A 14,925-nucleotide genomic window follows, 5' to 3' on the forward strand; every position below is an offset into this window, starting at 1 on the left:
TGTTAGCCAGGATGGTCTTGATCTCCTGACCTCGTGATCCGCCTGTCTCGGCCTCCCAAAGTGCTGGAATTACAGGCTTGAGCCACCGCGCCCGGCCTTAAAATTATTCTTAAAGCGGACATTGTGACAATAAATGAAGTGCTAGGAGAGTTGGAGGAAAGAGAGGACAACTGTAAAAGAGAGTGAGAGTAAGAGAGAGAGAGGAGTTATAAATGAAAGAATTTGAGAGAGCTTCTTGAAAGACGATGGGTTGGAGTTGAAACTAAAATAACATATTGAGAAAAGGGGTGAAGAGGAAGAGGGGGAGAGGGCAAGACCTTTCTGAAAGATTAACCTGGCTAGCCTTATGCAGAAAACTTAAACTGGACCCCTTCCTTAAATCTTATACAAAAATTAAGATGGATTAAATACTTAAATGTAAAACCCAAACCATAAAAACACTAGAAGAAAATCTAGGAAATATGATTCAGGACATAATGATGGGAAAAGACTTCATGATGAAAACTCCAAAAGGAATTGCAACAAAAGCCAAAATTGACAAATGGGATCTAATTAAACTAAAGGGCTTCTGCACAACAAAAGAAACTATCATCAGAGTGAACAGGCAACTTACAGAATAGGAGAACATTTTTGCAATCTACTCATCTGACAAAGGTCTAATATCCAGAATTTACAAGGAACTTAAACAAATGTACAAGAAAAAAACAACCCCATCAAAAAGTGGGCAAAGGATATGAACAGACACTTCTCAAAAGAAGACATTTATGCAGCCAACAAACAGGAAAAAAACTTCAACATCACTGATTATTAGAGAAATGCAAATAAAATCACAATGAGATACCATCTCATGCCAGTCAGAATGGCAATTATTAAAAAGTCAAGAAACAATAGATGCTGGTGAAGCTGTGGAGAAATAGGAACACTTTTACACTGTTGGCAGGAATGTAAATTAGTTCAACCATTGTGGAAGACAATATGGCAATTCCTCAAGGATCTAGAACCAGAAATACCAGTTGACCCAGCAATCCCATTACTGGGTATATACCCAAAGGAATATAAATCATTCTACTATAAAGACACATGCACACGTATGTTTATTGCAGCACTATTTACAATAGCAAAGTCACAGAACCAACCCAAATGCCCATCAATGATAGACTGGATAAAGAAAATGTGGCACATATAAACCATGGAATGCTATGTAGCCATAAAAAGGAATGAGATCATGTCCTTTGCAGGGACATGGATGAAGCTGGAACCCATCATCCTTAGCAAACTAACACAGGAACAGAAAACCAAACACTGCATGTTCTCACTCATAAGTGGGAGTTGAACAATGAGAACACATGGACACAGGGAGGGGAACAACACACACCAGGGCCTGGTGGGGAGTGGGTTGCGAGGGGAGGGAGCTTAGAGGACGAGTCAATAGGTGCAGCAAACCACTATGGCACACGTATACCCATATAACTTGCACTTTCTGCAATTGTATCCCGAAACTTAAAGTAAAATTTAAATAAAACAAACAAAATGGATGTTAAAGTAAGCAAGTAAAGTCATTTTCTAAGAACAGTGAGAAAAATTGCTGTAGATTGAGAATTAAATCTAGACATGTAAGTAAAGCCTCTGTTATTAAGGAATTTAAATGACAGGTTGAGGGAGCAGGACATACTGGAGCATGTGAAGGAGGCCAACTAAAAGCTTTACAGCAGGGAGTGACATTGGTTTGATGTTTCAGAAAATAATGTGGGTGGCAATACTCATATGCATTGGAATGGACAGAGACTGGAGATCAGTTAGGCAGCAACTGTAATTGTTTGGGTGAGAGGTAATAAGGAGTACAGCTAGGGCAGGGGAAGTGAGAACTGAAAGGAGGATGGAGGGGAGAGAGTGAATTGATACAAAACCAGAAGAGCTTTCTGACCACTTAGAGGGTAGAAGTATGGCGATCATTATTTGTGAGTGAACTGACAGGGATGCTTGAAGGTTCTAACACTGATAATCTATGACTGAGTCACAGATTGGATTTTGCAGGTGAAGTTTTTGATGGCTTTTAACAGGGCTGTTTTAGTCAGCATCACAATGATAATGAATTAATGACAAAGTAGAATAGAGGAAGTTGCATTTATGAGTAGAGTCAACTCAGTATGTCCACTATGGAGCTAAAAATTGGCCAAAAAATTAGAAGAAACAGATTTATTTTTTATTTACTTAGGACCAAATAGATTTTTTTATTTTTTTTTTTTTTGCTGCAAAGAAAATTATGAAAAGATTTTCTTATTTTAATAATAAGAATAAAAACTAACATTTATTGAGCACTCCATAGGTACCAGGGACTGTTGCAGGTGGGCTTATATGTACAATGAGAATGTCGATCATATAGCTCATACAGGATTGGTAATTATCAAATATCAGTAGCAGCTTCATTTTCTGTTATAAATTATAAATACAAAAAATATTAAATCCTCACGTCTAATTTGTATTATGTTGTTTGTCCTATATTTGTTTGAATACCTATCATGCAGAAATTCTGATGCTGAAACAGAAAATGTAATAAAATATTCTGCAATTTCTAGCTGACCCTTATTTCTCTGAGCCCTTAGCTTCAAGGATTTTTCAAAATATATATATTTTTTCTGCACCACAGCTCAGAGTTGCTAAATCCAGAAATTGAAACATTCTGAGAACCAAATCGTTTCAGGGTGAATCAAAGCTCTTGGAACATTGCCCTAGGATTTTGAAGATAGTATTTAATAGTGAAAATGTTCCATATTTTAAGGAAATCCCAATTATGGAAGCTGCCCTGCTTGCATCCCCAGCAATGCAAGGTGTCTTACACAGGGTGTCTTGGCTCAGCTTTCACTCATATGACAAGCCGGGAGGCTGTGGGTAAAGGCGAAGGTCTTCTGGCCCCTTAGGCTGGTGACTGTTTCCAACTCCACCTTAAACTCTAGAAGTAGGCACCTCTTTATTTGATTGTAACAAGCTTCTCTCCCAGCTGCCATTCAATGCCAGCAACTATGGGACAGTTTTGAGCAGGAGTTTCTCTCCCTGGTCAAACCCCCACCACTATCTTGCCTGTGTTTTTGCTTGTTTGTGCTCTGCAAAACTGGTGATGGGCCCAAAGATGATGAGAGAGAGCAAACATTGACAAGTCTTAAGACTGAGAGGCGTGAGTTTTGGAGGCTGACATAATGTGATGTTACTAATTGTGTCACCTGAGAGCAAGTTATTTAAGGCTTTTGTACCTCAGTTTTCTCATCTGTAAATGAGAGTAACAAAACCTACATCCCAGGGCAGTTTTGGGAATCACACAAACAGAGCATATCACACGTGGTTAGTACATGGGAGCTGCTGTTACTATTATTCACAGTAATAATAATAATAAAGTAGAATAAAAACAAAAGTGGAACAAGAATGATGGGGAGCCATGGAGTAAAGGCCATTAGCTGGAATGCATCACCATTCAAAAGATAACTCTTACCACCTCTGTAACATGATGGAGAAACTTGACTGTCATTCTACAGGGACTTTGCCTCGAATAAGCAGGAAAGCAAGGTAGAGTGAAGTTGCATTAACTTGTAATATTTTCTCTGTCCTCTTCTTCTTTAATTTCAACTCATTTTTCATAAGCTACCTGAGCTGTCCTTTTCTATGATGCTGTCACTACTGGCTTTTTCTAATCATGACCTCCTTTTGTGTTGCATTAAGGCAATACCTAACATATTGCCTGTTAATGTTCTCTAATTGCTTTTTGGAGGTATGGCTTCCAAATGAGATTGAGATTTCCCTGAATACAGGCAACTTGCCTTATACTTCTCATATATCCACCACAGGACCGTATGTAGCTGAGTACACTGAGAAGAGCTAAACCAAATGCCATAATGAGATACAAAGAGTAATAGCCTTAAGTTTCTTGTTTTAAACTTTTTTCAAAGTATTTATTTTATGCTTTATTTTCATGGCAAAACTAGGACATATTTGCTGTACAAAATTGGAAATTTACGGAAGAACACAAAATCAAAATAACTTACGATCATATTAAACAGAGTTATGTATTGTTATATTGTTTGAATTACTCTGAATACATATTAAGCTTTGAGCTCTTGTGGAGTGAGAACTCTTCCCATACACTATTTGGGATTCCTCGTGTTAAGTTTCTTGTATCATGTAAGACCTTTTGGGGAGCAGGGACTTTTTTCTTAAATAGATAGTATAGGTTGGTGCAAAAGTAGTTGCAGTTTTTGCCATTGAATGTAATGCCAAAAACTGCAGTTACTTTTGCACCAAACTAATAAATTTTCCCTCAGAGATGGAGGGAGTATGTGCTTTTTCCTTGTTAATTTTCCACATGTGACCTCACTTTCCTCTCTGGTTCATACAAATTCATAGATCCTTGACTTAGGTGGAGTCTTTAAGATCATTTCATTTAAGTTTCACATTTGAACCATGGGGACATTGCTAGCCCAGAGGCTGCAGTGATAATAGTCAAATGAGGTTTGGTGCCCAAGACTCAGGCCTTCTGGGCCAGGATCCATGGCTTCTCATCCTTTTTAATGGAGAATGATACCCTTCAGCTGACCATTTGCATATACTGTGCCTGTCACCTTCTCTTATTTTTACCCTATTGAAATCGTTCAAGAAATTCCCATTTTACAGAGGTGAAATGTATGTCCAAAAAGGGATTTCTAACTGGACTAAATTAAAGTTTGCTAGGGTTCTGTAGAGGCATTTCCACTAAGTCTTTGTATTTCTTTGTGAAATTAACTCTATTTTACGTTTCTAAACTTGAGTACATGGACACATATGTGTCTGCATATACCTGTATGTATGTGTGTGTATGTATGTATATACACCTGTGTGTGTGTGTATATATATATGCAAACATACACACATTTGTATAATCTTTCTGATCAACAACACTCATCATTATTCTCCACAGCTGTTTGTCCTAGTGTAACCAAAGATTGTGTCAGAAAGCAATCAGTATAAATATTGTCACTTAGGTCAGAATATATTATTGTAAGGCCAGGGGAAGTTTGATTGGTAAAACCCAGAATAAAAAGCATTGAAATGAAAGGAAAAACTTAAGCAAATAATTTTCACAGTCTCCACTCTTAACTTGACTATCCTAGTATCATCTCTTCATCCTTTAATCCCACGTCCTCTCCTCTCTTATGTTAGTTATCTGCTGTTATGTAACAGACCATTTCAAAACTTAACAATTTAACACAACAAACATTTATTATCTCAGTTTCTGAGGGTCAGGAATCTGAGAGAGGCTTAGCTAGGTAGTTCTGGCTCAAGTGTCTCATGAGGCTGAATTTAAGCTGCTAGTCAGGGCTACAGTCATCTGAAGGCTTGACTAGGGCTGGAGGATCTGTTACCACGCTCACTCATGTGGCTGTTGGTATGAAGCTTCAGCTCTTTGCTATGTGGGTCTTTCCAAAGGGATGCTCCCAATATGGCTTTTCTCCAATCAAGTAACCTGAGAGAGGGAGAGAGAGAGAGAAGAGAGAGAGGACAAAGGAGGTAGAAACCACAGTGTCTTTTATAATTCAATATTGGAAACTGCAAACCATCACTTCTGCTGTGTTTTATTCACCACACAGAGCAACCCTGGTACAATGTCGGAGGAGACTATACAAGGATGTGAACACCAGGAGGCAGGGACCATTGGAGACCCTGAGGTTGAGGGGTCTACCACATCTCCCCTCCCCCTTAATTTTCCTCCTCTTTATCTTGAAATCTCTCCCTTCAGCATTGTTTGTTGGTTGCCAATTGGTAGAAATTTTGTTTCATTCCTATCTGTCATATATACACACATAAACATGCACACGGGCATGGACACACACACATCATCAAGTTTGTTTTGCAAAACAAATTTTGCAAAAATGTTTTCATTTGAAATGTGTAAATGATTTGTGACTTCGGAAAAAAAAATGTGGCCAACCCTGTTTACACTGCGTTGCCGCTAGACAGTTTAGGGTGCTGTTGATGTGTGTGGACCTAAGGTGAACTCTGAAGGTAGAGATAGGATGGGGCTGGTTGAGTTCATATTTTGAAAAATAGCCAGATGAATTTTAAAAAATCTGATTGGTTTCTAAATATCTGTATTTTATTTCTGAAAAATATTCTTTAGACAATAAACAGGCAACACCAGGCTTTCCATAAATGCTACTGCTAATTCTCAAGGGTCTACTTGTAGTCCATTTCAATGCGTGTTTTTTGGCCATAGCAATGACTGAAAGAGGAAAAGGAGATCCCAGGAAGTGCCTGTGACATGGGTTGTGCGCAGACCCTGAGGGTGCATACCATGTTTTATTAGATTTGGCTTTTCCATTAATATTGGACTTTTTAAGTTCCTTTTCTGTATGTTGGCATATTGCAGGAACATCGAATGCTACCAGCTGTTTCCATGACTGGTACTGAATTGGTAAAAAATGAGATATTTTCTCCTCCAGGAGAATGGGATGAGTGTTTGGTAGGGACACAGGAGGGAACTGCTATTTCTGTCCTCAACTCTTCACTTTCTTTCAGAAAATATTCCCATCAGCGGTATAGGTATTTTCTGTGTATACTCAAGTACTTATGGAAACACTACTATTTAAGTAAATTCCTAGTATTTGCAGCAACATCCTGATGAGATTACCTCAATTTCTAGGGAAAAGACCCAATTTCATCTCTCTATTCTGAAAAACATTGCTTTTCTTTATTATATTTCACAACATCACATTTAGTCACCATTCATTCTATTGCAATATAGTGGGAGGATTATTCATTTTTAGAGTAAAAAAGACTCAGGTTCACATATCACTGCTACTCACTGGCTGAGTGGAGTGTCATGCCTCAGTTTGCACTTCTGAGAAATGAAAAGTAATAGTAAAGATATTAGGCATGGTGCTAAGGTCTTACCTACATTCTTCAATTTAGTCATTCTTCCATTTATTAAGATATTAGTATATGTGGTAAGTTTTCACCACATATACTAATATTGTCTGTAGTTTGAAAATAAGAAGATTGAGATACAGACTTTAAGTTATAGAGCTGATAAGTGGCAGTGTTTTGATGGAGACACAGATGTGCATGACATTAAAGTCTTTCCTTAACTCATTTGCTATGCAGCTCCCCATAATAGTACCAACATATGAATTATGTTGGTTTAAGAATTACATGTGAAAATGAACTTGTATCGACCAGCAGAGTCTCATAACATTGACACTTGAAATAAATGTTAATTATCTTTACTTCTTTTATTTTGAGCAATTTAGCCAACAGATGAATGGAAGAACATCTGTTTAGCATGACGACCTCTGTTAAAAGAGGCTTCTATCTTAGTTTTGCATAATGATACCATGGTCATTTTTTGGGAAACAAATTATAGATGTTCATAAAATTGACAAAGGAACAAATTGGGCACCCCTGTATTCTTTCTAAAGCTTAAAAACCTGTATGGAAAAAAAAGCACATTAAAGGTAGTTTTTCCTCTCTTAAGTAGTGCCTATTTTAATCATAACCTTTGGAAGAAAATTTAAATGTAAAAAGGTGAAAATTAAAAGAACTATAAATAACAACAAATGGCTACCTTGTAAATACAAAGCCACATTCACTCCTGGGGCTGTTATGTCTACAAACTATTTGAACAACAGTTAATAAGCACATTCCCGATGAAAGAAACAGCTAACTGATGTTTCATCTGAGTGCACCCTTTGTTGAGCATGTTCGGAAATGTAGAGCTGGGAGATAGGGATTTCTGTGCTTTTCACATAAAGATGTGTACATGTGCCCACTGAAGAAAATGAAGGGTTTTTCAGGTTCCCCAAATATTCCTTTGCAAATATTCATCTCTGTCAAAAAATAATAATGTGCTCTTCTTGGATTAGCTGAAAAATTATCTCCCATTCTTGATGGCTTTCCTTTTCTCTGTGTTCTCAGGCTGAGATAACTCACGTATGGCTCATGGGCCAGTATTACCTTGATTCGTATGTTGTTTTTTAGGCTTTTGGGGATCAATGGCCTAGACCAGGGACAGCAGAGTCCAACTTTGGCTCTTTCTGTGTAGCAGGGGCAGACCAGCAAGTCACTGGTCTAACTGAATTTCACTCCATCCTGTACATTCTTAACTACAAACCTGGGGGCACTACAGGACTAAGAACTCAGGCTTGCTTTTTAGAAATTTGGCCCCACATTCTTTGGGCCACAGAAAATGAGCATGACCCTAAATACTAAATTGTACTTTTTTTTGTCTTCAAGTTCCCATTTTCCCTTGAATTTTTCTATTTTTTTAAGGGCAAAATCACCACCCCAGATAATATTATTTTATATGAAAATAAATTTATGCTTTTGAATGGTCTGGCACATAAACATGCTATTGGAGTGATTAAAGCTAGCATAAAATGGATTTGAATCAATTTTTTTAATAGTTTGGTTTCCAGATTACCCAGTTTCATGTTCTGATTCTATTAGTTACTATGTTTGATTATGGAAAAAGTTATCAGCTTTTCTGAGTCTTATTTTCTTCATCTTTAAAATGGGAGAAAATAATGGTGATTTGATGGAGTTGTTTTGAAAAGCCATTGATAACGGTCTGTACAGTGCTTGGCATGGAGCTTAGTAGAGTTAAATGTCATGGCATATGCCCTTGACTATTTGAGTTTACAAGGACAAGGAAAATTAGCTGGATTCAGTAACTTAATACATTACAATTACAAATTAGTTAAGCAAAAATGATCCATTTCTTCTAGCCTACAAATAAATATAGATATTCGGAAGGCACATCTGTAGCTCATAATAACTGCTGTTTATTGAGTACCTAATACATTTGTGGAAACCAATGTAATACATTTTTTCCAAGATATATGTTACCTAAATGAATCCTTCTAGTCACCTATTTTTATTTTATAAATTATGAAACCAAGGGTCATAGACAGTAAGGACTTTGTCTACGATAAAACAGAGTTAACAGAGCAAGAATTTAAAAGCAGCATCTCACTTAGCCACCATGTTGCACTGTCAACTGATCAGAGAAGCTAAAATATAGTCTGGGGTTGTACTACAGGACCACTCAAAATATAGAATCATAAATTACAAATATTATATGAATATTTCAAAGTATGCCTAGTGTTTTTAAAACCTTTTAACCAGTTCATTTGTCCCAAGCCAGAGCCTTTGAAAACCTTTGAGTCCATGGAGGCTTGCAAGTTTTTATTTTGACCATTGCATTAGTAAGACTATGGCTAAATTTCTTCTTTAAGCTTTTCTTATATTTTTATGCTCATGCTAATTACACCATGTACAAAGGAGTTTCACATATGTTTACAAAACAAACCCTTACTATACTTTTGTAATTACAAAATCTGTCACTAAATTACTGTTTCATGTGTTTGTGTTTCAATTATTAACTGTGGCGGCATATAACTAAAGCTGAAAACATGTCATTTCTATGATAATAAGTGAATGCAATTAGCAGCATATCTATTCCACACACAAAATATATTCATTTGCATTCTGTCTCCTTGTATTATTTAACTGCATTTAGGCCAAGTCATGTCATTTCTCTGTTACCTTTTTTTTTTTCAATCTAGAAGAACTGTCTTATTATATAAGTGCTTTTATGATGTCTAAATAAACAGAATTGGGTGAGGTGAAGATCAACAGACACATACCTCACTCACTCATTTGGTTATTTTCTGAACATTCTCCTAAAGCTCTCAATTCTTCCAACTTGTGGTGATTATTATTAAATTGATCAGCAGGACAAACAATGAAACTTTGCAAGTAAGTTATATAGTTTTATCAATTTCTTTTCCTGGGTGGGAAGCCAAGTCTCTTTATTACTTTCCAGCCATAGGCAAGTGGAAAAGTAGCTCTATTGTCAGTGTTACATTCACATTATACTAGCCAAAACTCTGGGTGGTATGTCACAGAAACCAAACTCAAAATTGTTTTGGCAAAAACATGAATTAATACAGATAATTTGGGATCTCACACAGAACTCAAATCTAAGAATGTAGCTGAACCTAATAAATGACTTGAGGTCAGGGACTCAAAAGTCATCAATTCTGGTTCTCTCTCTGTTATCTTAGTGTCTGCTTCTTTCTTCTCTTCTTTCCACACTCTGCTTTATCAGCCATTCAGCTATGGCCATGGGTGGAGTCATCTGTTTATACTTGGCTGCTCCTTCTGCAATCTTGTGGATTAATTGCACATTTGTGATTATGAGGAAAAAATTCTTAGGGAGGAATAGGAGTGTTGGTCGGGCAATTCAATCAGCAGTCACACATGTACACAAGTGAGCACACACAAATCAATGGCATGTTTGGATGACCAGAAACTATTTCCAGCACCATTGCCTGCTTAATATTGGTCGTGTTCTCAGACTACATGAAAATCAAACATGCTATAGTATAGGAAAGGGTAATGGTTTCACTAAATGCAGTGAAATAATGACAATAGTTGTCATTATCGAGTTATTACCTTTGAGTAAGGCACGGTGTTAGAAGCTTTAAAAGCATAATCAAATTTTATTTTCACAACAATACTATAAAGAGGAAAATATTATCCCCATAAAATAATATTTTGACGATGAGCTCTAATACTAACATTATTATTACATGATGAAACGAAGGCATGGAAAGAGCAAGAGCCATCTCAAAATTGCTCAACTATGAAGTGGCAAAGCTGGATTCATTCTGCAGGCTCTGGGGCTGCAGAACCCATGTGGTTAACCACTAACCAGTTTATAATTGCATTTAATTTTCATTGCGGTGTCTTCTGTGCAAACTCTCAAAGTCAATTCCTACAAAACTAAGCATCCAGAGCATTCCATTGTGCCACGTTTTGATGGATTGAGATAAACTGGTAAGTGATAAAATGATGTTAATTATAAGAGAGTTGTAATTGTAGCAGAAATTGTCTGAAAATGTCTCTGTAACACTTGTATCTTAGTCCAGGTCCACTGTTTTTTATCTGCCTAACCCGTTTCCTTTCTAATGTCCACTTGTTTGCCTTGTATACATTTTTCTACTCCTGTTCCTTAGAATAGGATTCTGTCCTATTCTGTTACCCTACTTTTTTCCTTTACTTTAAACTTGGAAGGCAATCCTACGCTCAAAAAAGAGAAGAGATCCTAAACCAAACACTACTAACCCAAAACAGATATAAAGGATACTTTATAACATCTATGTACATGCCATTCCAAAATGAAAACATATTGACATTTAGTCATCTTTGAATCAGCACATCTTTAGAAAATATTAATAAAACACCACAGATATATTCATTAACACTATTTTTAATTGTTTTGTACATATTTTTCAATTTACATAATTGGTATTATACCACACATAATACTGTGCTGTTTGCTTTTATTTTACTAGATCTTATGCATTTGAGATCTGAATAGATTAATATCATGTATTCCCAGTAGCTGGGACTACAGTCATGCTTCCACCACATCAGGCTAATTTTTATTTTTGTAGAGACAGGTTCTTGCTACATTGCCCAGGCTGGTCTCAAACTCCTGGCCTCAAGCAAGTCTCCTGCCTTGGCCTCCCAAAGTGCTAGAATTACAAATATGAGCCACTGCACCCTGCTCAAAATTTTCTCCTAGTAGTTTTAGTTATATTTTCACATTAAGATCTTTTTATACATTGACACTTCATTTTTGCTTTATTTGTTTATAGTGTGCGTCACAGATGCTGCTGATACTGTCTACACCTACCTAAACTCTCTTGCAGCTTAAGAGAATTTCTGCAAGCTGACTATCCCCTTAAAAGTACCTGCATCTCTCTTCTGTGCATGGGAGCTTTCTCTGACACAAGACAGGTATCAAGATCCTGGACAGGTGTTGGGGGAGTTGAGCTGAGGCTTAAGATGCAGATATGGCCAAGTCCAAGAACCACACCATACACAACCAGTCTCAAAAATGGCCCAGAAATGGCATCAAGAAACCCTGATCACAAAGATACAAATCTCTTGAGGGTGTGGACCCCAGGTTCCTGAGAAGCATGTGCTTTGCCTAGAGGCACAACAAGAAGGGCCTAAGAAGATGCAGGCCAACATTGCCAAGGCCATGAGTGCACTTGCCAAGGCTATCAAGGCCCTTGTAAAGCCCAAGGAGGTTAAGCCCAACATCCCAAAGAGTGTCAGCTGCAAGTTCGATTGACTTGTCTATATTGTCCACCCCAAGCTTGGAAAGTGTGCTCATGCCCACATTGCCAAGGGACTCAGGCTGTGCCAGCCAAAGGCCAAGGCCAAGGATCAAACCAAGACCCAGGCTGCAACTCCAGCTACAGTTGTAGCTCAGGCTTCCAAAGGTGCCCAGGCCCCTACAAAGGCTTCAGAGTAGAGATCTCTATCTGCCAACGTGAGGACAGAAGGACTGGTGTGACCCCCCGGGCTGCCGTCTACATAGGGCTGGTGTCCTCCTATGCTATTTGTACAAATAAACCTGAGGCAGGAAAAAAAAATGGGATACATAGATAAATGTTACAGTTTCCTATCTTCTGGGGGACAATCTTAAGAAGTATATGCCACATGTTTTCTCCAAATTCACGGTAAGGATTAAGCTCCAGTAATCATTAACAGCAATCTGTTAATTAACACACCTTTTGTTAACTTTACTCTTCTCACTTCCTCCCACTTCCTCACTTGAGCCACCAAAGATTCTCTTCCAAGTAAACTGCTTGCACCCAAGTCTTCATCTCAGGGTCTACCAAGCTAAGACACTAAGTAAGACTTTTTACTTTTATTTTTGGAAAGCCATTTTTTCTCAATGCCATATATGGAGAAAATCTACTCTTTTTGCACAGATTTGAAGAAGATAATCTCACACGAGCTTGGTTCCATTTTCCACCTCTCTATTCTACTATTCCATTCATATATTTCCACCAGTACTGCACTGTTTTAATATTCTGCCTTCAGTGCATCTTTCTTATCCTACTATGCAAGTTCTTACCCTACTTTTCCTTAGAGAATATCTTACCTATTTTTATCCCAAATGAATTTTGCTTCCCAAATGAATTTTACAATCACTTTGTCAAGTTCCGTAAAAGATTCCAACAGGATTTACACTGGAATTTTATGGAATTTATATATTGATGTTGAGATCATTTATCCTTATAAAACTGAATCTTCCTGTACATGACAAATAAACATGCCACATCCCTTCATTTAATGGGAAATTCAATTAAGTCTTTCTGAAATTTTTAAAAAATTTCTCCATAAAGACATTGAACACCTGTTATGAAATGTATTATTGGTTTACAGTATTTATTCTCTATAATCAATGTTATTTTTTGTTCTATTATCTTTTCTAAGTAGTTAATGCTGCCTCCACTGCTGCATGCTCATCATTAATCCTTGCCATTAATGGCAAGTATTAATTTAGCCTTAGCTCTGTGCCAAGCACTAGTAATTGTTGAGGATACAGTAATAAGCAAGACAGTTGGTGTTGCTCTCTAGGAGCTTCCAGTCCAATGGGGTAAGATGTCTCTTATTGGTGAGTATTCACGAATGCTATGAAAAAAAATGATAGTATAGGGGGAAGGAACATGACTTGGAGCAATAAGATTCAGGAAAGGCATCTCTTAGCAGAAACATGAATATGATGGGGGAGAAAGTTACTCAGTATCCTGAGGGAAAATCCTTCCTAGCAGAGGAAATAGCAAATGTTGAGGCCCTGCAACAGACAAATTCTCAGTATGCTAATGTTTTATCCCAAAATCTCAATCAACTATCTTAATTATTCTAATTAATTAATTAGAATTTCTATTGCATTTCTACACAGATAATTCTGTTTAAAAATAGTAAAGGAGTATTACTTCCTTACCAATCTCTATAATATTTATTTCTTTTTCTTGTTTTATGAGATTGACTGAAAACTCCAGTACAATGTGAAGGACAGAGAGATAGTAAATAACTTTAATAAGAATATATGTAATGCTTAAACTATCCTTAGTAAAAACCATTTATAAGGTTAAAGAAGCTCTTTTCTGTATCCTCTATTTTTTAAACTGGTAATAAGTAGTACATTTTCTGCAGGACTTTTAATAAAATTAGCAGTCACCTTGGCCACTCCTCTCAACGCTGATTCCTATCCTAAGATAGGATAGGAATTGTTTTTAGAATTTCCTCCACATTTTAAAATAATACGTTAATATGGTTATTTCTTTGTTTTTTTAGTTGTAGACATTGTTTTAGACTTCCTGCTAGAGGAGCTTAGGATTTAGTTCTGTTTTTATCACTCCGTTAACACTTCTTTTACTCCCTTCTTCTGATGACAGTTATATCAAAATTTTTGTTAATACAATATTCAGTGTTATTATGATATATGGATACAGATATCTAGATATACATTTCACAACCAAGTCATATAGTATATTACGTGCACATTTCTCATGTGACATTTTGTTTCTTTCCTTCCTTGTTTCTGCAGAGCACATCCTTCAGTTGCTTCCTGAAAAAGGATGCCAGTGGGAGGCAATACATATTTTAGATCTTTATTAAGTGTAAAAATCTTTATTTCTACCCTCATACTTGATTGGGAATATGACTGGAAAGAGAATTCTGTAATCAAATTGCTTTTCCTCAGAATTATGAGGGTTATTTTTGCATTGTCCTCTAGTTGCCAGTGTTGCTGTTAAAATGTCTGATGTCATTCTAATTTTTAATACATTTTGTATGATTTTTTTCCTCACTAGAAACAAATGTTAAGTTTTTATCACTAGAAACTTTTAAGTTATCTTTATCCTTAGTGTCTTGAAATTCCACAATAATGTTGCTCAAAGTCTGTGTATGTGTGTATATGTGTGTATGTTCTCATATTCATTGTGATAGGCACTGAGTAGGGCTTTTCATTTTGAAGACTCATACCCTCCAATTATGGGAATTTTTTTTGTCTCTAGTCTTTGACAATTTTCTCCT

The 14,925-nt window shown here is 36.7% G+C and overlaps 1 pseudogene; it reads left to right on the plus strand.

Annotated features, from left to right (window-relative positions):
- Positions 1–11,882: 11,882 nt before the first annotated feature.
- LOC108537586 (60S ribosomal protein L29 pseudogene) lies at positions 11,883–12,349 on the plus strand (annotated as a pseudogene).
- Positions 12,350–14,925: the final 2,576 nt, after the last annotated feature.

This window comes from Rhinopithecus bieti, unplaced genomic scaffold, assembly GCF_001698545.2.
Source record: "Rhinopithecus bieti isolate Rb0 unplaced genomic scaffold, ASM169854v2 scaffold_13352, whole genome shotgun sequence".
Taxonomy (NCBI): Eukaryota; Metazoa; Chordata; class Mammalia; order Primates; family Cercopithecidae; genus Rhinopithecus; species Rhinopithecus bieti.